The 6,000-nt window shown below is 41.6% G+C and overlaps 1 long non-coding RNA gene across 1 annotated transcript in view; it reads left to right on the forward strand.

Annotated features, from left to right (window-relative positions):
* LOC110306454 overlaps positions 1 to 1,289 on the forward strand; it is a 47,478-nt gene extending 46,189 nt beyond the window's left edge. The window contains exon 3 of the long non-coding RNA XR_002379278.1: positions 840 to 1,289. This is a non-coding gene — a long non-coding RNA (uncharacterized LOC110306454). The remainder of the gene's footprint in view (positions 1 to 839) is intronic.
* Positions 1,290 to 6,000: the final 4,711 nt, after the last annotated feature.

The raw sequence follows: 6,000 nt of genomic DNA on the forward strand, positions 1-6,000 counted from the left end.
TCTCTCTCTCTCTCTCACACACACACACACTTTACGTTGGGTTGGTTATTGGTTGCTCATTTCTTCAGTTTCTACTCCATCTTTGTCACTGCATTACTTTTTGACAGGACAAATTTTGGGTCGAAAATTTTGTGGGTGGGTTGGTGTCCTTATCCCTTCACTGTCTGGTTACAGGAGATGACCTCTTCAGGTTCCATGTCCCCACTCTTAGGCATCTCAGCTAAGGTCACCACATTGACTACTGGGAGCCTCCTTCAGTCCTTTCTAGGACTTCCTAGAGATTCCCCCCACCCTCTTCCCTGGCAGCTGCAAATTTACATTCATTCTCCTAGTCTTTAGGACCTCTCTCTAGTCTCTTCCCACACCTGAATCCTCCCACCTATTCCCTTCTCCCTTCACATCCCTACACAAATCCTCCCTCCTATGACTATTTTGTTCCTCCTTCTAAGTGGAACTCAAGTATCCTCACTTGGACCTTTCTTCTTGTTTAACTTCTTTGGGTCTGTGGGGTATATCTTGGGTACTCTGTACCTTATGGCTAATATCCATGTATCAGTGAGAACACACCATGCATGTCTTTTTGGGTTTGGATTACCTCACTTGGGATGATATTTTCTAGTTCCATTCATTTTTTCTAAAAGATTCATGATGTCCTTGTTTTTAATAGCTGAATAGTATTCCATTGTGCAAATGAACCATATTTTCTATATCTATTCTTCAGTTGAGGGTCACCTGGATTCTTTACAGTTTCTGGCTATTACAAATAAGACTGGTACTTGCCGTACCATGGGCAAGCACTAATCCCTGACACTATTAATGATACTCTGTTATATTTACAGACAGGAACCTAGCATAACTGTTCTTTGAGAGGCTCCACCAAGCAGTTGACTAAAACAGATACAGATACCCAGAGCCAAACATTGGATAGAGGTTGGGGACCTTATGGAAGAGTTGGGAGAATGATTGAAGGCCCTGAAGAGGATAGGAACCCCACAGGGACACCAACACTGTCATCTAACCTGGACCCCTGGGGGTTCTCAGAGACTGAGCCATCAACCAAAGAGCCAACACAGGCTGAACTGAAGTCCCAGATAGATGCTTTGTTCAGCCTCAGTGGGAGAGGACACACCTAAAGCTGCAAAGACTTGATGTGCCAGGGTGGGAGGGGTACCTGGGGGGGCACTCACACATAGAGGAAGAGGTAGGAGTAGGGACTCTGTGAGAGGGGGGACTGGGAAGGAGGCAGAGTTTGGGATGTAAATAAATAAATAAATAAATAAATAAATAAAAATTTTTAAAGGGAAGTTTCGTGTAACTTCTTCCTTTCAAACGGAGACTTTCCACTCCTATGCTCTTTAAGCTAAATATGCTCTGATCAGAGAACTTCCCTAAGTGATAAGCAGTGATCCACAATGTCCACAGTGCTGGCAGCTCTCTACCCTGTTTGTCTGACTCACTCCAGATTTTGCCCAGATACACTACACTTATATAGATGCTCACTAATCTGAATACAACCTGAGCCAGTGAGGCTTCAACAAAGGGGGTAAAAAAGTCTGGCTAGCCAGAAACTCAGAGATGCTCCAGGAGTAGCTGGAGCGGGACAAAACACACTACACACGGGATAGGATGTGCCTTTCTAAGAACTGGATGTAATAGGCGCATCTTCCTAGGAGACAGGAAAAGCCTCTAAGTATGTGAGGCTCAGGGTGTGGAACCAGAAGCTTTGGTTTTCTGCATGCTTTGAGATGATACCTACACATAAAAGTCTTCAGGCTGGGGCAGGGCTACAATCACATGGGCTGCCATTCAGATGCCAGACTCTTATTTTAAAAAGGCTTTGCATGAGCTTAGGGTGTACAGTGGCAATTTCATTCAGATATCCTCTGAGATGACACTGATAGATTCTTTCCCTGTGACCTTGGCTGACTTGAATGGCCCCATGTGGTTACTCTGCCTCTTGAAGCAAAGGGAGCCAATGGAGACAGGAAAGAGATCAGCATGTTCCCCAGACAGCAAGCTCCTCTGAACAGGGCAGGATCCTTTGGCGAAGTTGCTGCATTCACGTTTAATGGTATTGTTTTTGCTTTTATTTAAAGATGCCCCACTCCCCTTGTTCAAGTTAAAAACCTAAAAGTCAAAACCAAAGATCTACAACAAAGCAAGGGAGGAAAGATGACAAGATTTTTATTTATTTGTTATTTTTAAAAGTGTTTGTATGGTATGTGCACAAGTACATGTGTGTATGTGTGTGTGTGTGTGTGTGTGTGTGTGTGTGTGTGTATGTGTATGTGTATGTGAGTGTATATGTGTGGTGTATGTGGTACACATGTGTCTGGTGTGTGTGTAGTGTATGTGTGTGTGCATGTTTATAATGTACATGTGCTTGTTGTATGTGTGTGTATGTGTATGTGTGTGTGCATGTTTATAATGTACATGTGCTTGTTGTATGTGTGTGTATGTGTGTGTGTGCATGTTTATAATGTACATGTGCTTGTGGTATGTGTGCAGTGTATATATGCAGAACAGAGGATGATGTTGGGAGCCTCCCTAGATCACTCTTGGCCATGTTTCTTGCTGAATCTGAAGGCCTCTGAGTCAGTTGTTCTACTGACCAGCTTGCCTCAGAGATCCCTTGTTACCTCCTTTGTCTCCATCTTCAGAGCACTGGGATTGCAGGCGGGTACTGTGCTTGCCTGGCTTTGTATGTGGGTGCTGTGTATATGAACTCTGATTATCACACTTACCTGACATTTTATCTACTAACCCGCTCTCATGACCCAAGATTTATTTTTTAAATCTATTCTGCTAAGTGTATTATACAGATCATAAAGTATTTTAATGACATAAAATAATGTTTAGTTATTGAAGAAAAAAATCAAGTGGAAATTAAGAAACATACATTAGTGAATATAAAATGGTCAGGAAAGTCGTAACATCTGTATACACCTGGGTGTCCTGAAAGCCCACAGTCATTTATGTCAGTCAGTGGCTAACTGTGAAAGCATTAGAAAGAGGTAACATGTGCCTGGAGTTGAAATATGAGCAGGTGTTACAAACCTGATAAATAGATACAGGCATTTTTATTCTGAAATTTATCTATGTGCAGGCAGAGGCAGAATGCAGTGCATGTGGCACACATGTAGAATAAGGTGCATGTCCCCATGAGGTCGGAATAGGCGCTCTTCCCACTGCTAAATGCTAAGCATTATTGTATGGATTTGACCTTTAAAACTAGAGTGAATGGGACAGTGGCATGGCCTATTTATGTCCACTCAAGCAATGGTTTTGAGGAGGGGTGCTTACAGAAGCTAGGTTAGAGAGAAGAGGCAGGCAACCAGTATATGTACTAGTTCAGTATATGTGAATTTGTACACACATACTGAATATACATAATTAATAGTAAGAAAGGGTAGGTAACCACAGGTGATGCTCAGAAGCAGAGAGGAGTATATAGTGTATTCTGAAAACCCCTGCTGACCCTGACAATTATGGTAAAAAAGGAATATATACATGGAGATATCCCTCTGCTGCCACCATAATCTCTCATTGTGACCATACTTCTGGTCGGATGTGAACATTCCCTCTTCCCTCACAGGTCTTCTGGATCCAGTGGTAGAGTTTGGCCTTGGGTTCTTGACTGTGGCTATTGGGCCCTGATTCACAACAGAGTGATGGTGTTCAACCCAGCCCTTTACAAGTTTGTTGATCCTATTCTTGACGCATGAGCTCTCTTGAAGAAACACTTCCAAATGGTACATGAACTATGCCCTTAGTCCTGCTTGGCTCAACCAGGAACTCATGGAGTTCAATGCTGTACCCAAGTCTTCTTTTTCCTGGAATTCATGGTCTTTGCCATGTTCCATCTGGGAACTTGGAGACTTGGTGATTTACCTTCCCAACTTATTTGCACAGCCATATGGAAGCTTGGCATTGAGCAGCCAAGCCCTATTGGGCTCCAGAATTCTCTTTCGTGTTTGCATCACCTCCCCATGTCACAAACTCCACTTTCTACTTGAGGCTTCTGTCACAGTGGGTGCTTCCACTGCCCTCCAAATACAATCCATCACTCACAACATAAGGCTGAATGCACACTACCACTGCCAGTATCTGCTGCAATGTTCATCCCATCATGGACATCTGGGACCATCTTTTCATTACCGGACTCTCTTGAATTTCTCAGGACACGGGCAGAATTATGTTCATTGCTCTAATTCAAAGCACTTGGAAAATAGATGCTTCTAGAATTAGGGCTTGAATAAGTAACCTGACGCCAGCAGTTCAAATGCGCCTGCTTTAAGGTGAGCACCCTCTCTGTCTGGCTATTGCGCCAGTTTCTCTAGCTCCACTAAGTCGGTACTTACAGAGTTAATGCTTGTGCTCTACTGGATTGTGTTTGTGTTGAATGGTACTTACATTTTTTATTTATAGCATTTGGCCTAATGTACATTTTTCTCCACTCATTCTGTTTTCAAGTTCTTTGACCATCTACAAGTAATGGTGCCTACCCCCTTAGGATGCTAAGATGAGGGAGGGGAGCAGTGCTTTTGGAGCCTAATGTAAGTGTTCAGTCTCCTGGGATCCCATTCATGTGGGTCTGGTAATGAGGAGTTCATGGAGAAGGCATGGTGATGATGAGAAGTAAACCTTTTTGAATCCCAAGGAAATTTGCTGTAAGCAAGAGAGGACAAAGTCTGGAGTGATAAAACAGCATTTCCCACATAGCTCCGGATTTCTAGGGACTCTGGATGCTAATCGGTTATGAGAACCTGGACATCTGGGAACAGGATGATCTTTGGAAATAGGATCAGCCCCCCTCCCCTCCTTTCTGCCCCTCTACACCCTGGAGACTGATGAAGCATATAGGGTTTGCTCTCCCTATGCTCCTGATTCTATGGTGTTTGGTCTCACCTTAGGTGTGAAGCAGTAGCCAGCCAACCTTACTATGAGTCGTCTGCCACTGAGAGTCAGAAGCTGGTTTTCCCTTCTCTCTGTCATAGTGGCACTGTGATGGAGAGCTGAGTAACACAAAGATTGTCTGAAGAGAGAAAGAAAGCACTTGACAGAATTCAACACACACTCCTGTTAGGAACGTCCTTCAGGTGGAAACAGGAGAATTCCTTGTGAGTGACAATCTTTAGGCAGAATCTTTCTTAACAGAGAAATATTGATGTTTACACAACCCTTAATATAAGGCATGCAACAAAGATTTCTTTTCTATTTTATAGTCAAGATTTTGATAGAGATTCTATGGAATTCAATAAAGCCAAACACCAAGGAAAAGAAGAAAGCTGTGTTTATTACAGACTGTATGCTAATGCATGGGGAAATCTGAAAGAAGATATTTTCAAAGTTACTAGAACCAATAAATTTACTGACTACCGTCACAGTTTGCAATAATCACTCTATGGTGTGTATTGTATTTGCATAAAGTATTTGTATAAAATCCTAAAGATTATACCCTAAACTCTACTACAACAAGTAGATGAATTTGCCAATTCATAGGATGTAAAATCAATATATAAAGTAAATTACATGTCTACATACTAGCAATGAAATATAAGGAAATAAATTTATTCACAATAAAAGCCCTAAGAATAAATACCAAGAATATGTTTAACAGAAGTTACATACAGTAAGATTTATATGCTGGAAGGCACTAAGTATTTCTAACAGAATCTGAGAAGATATAAATTAAGACTCAATGTCATAGTTTGCAAATTTCTACCAACTGATCTTTAGAGCCAAGGTGATTCTTGAGAAAATTGTAGCCAAAGTTTCATACGAGAATTTACAAGCTATTTGCAATATTTATGTAGAGATGAAAATCACCGTGAATGATATAAAATTGTAAAAAAATAAGATTAGAGAATTTTGCTATGTATATTTATAATGATAATTTCTAATGATCAAAACCCTGTCAGTGTTACCTGCTTAGGGGCAGACACACTTAGCAAAGAAGTGTAGTAAAAACGTGGAAATCAGGTCTCAAGGGAGCTAATG

This window comes from Mus caroli, chromosome 12, assembly GCF_900094665.2.
Source record: "Mus caroli chromosome 12, CAROLI_EIJ_v1.1, whole genome shotgun sequence".
NCBI lineage: Eukaryota > Metazoa > Chordata > Mammalia > Rodentia > Muridae > Mus > Mus caroli.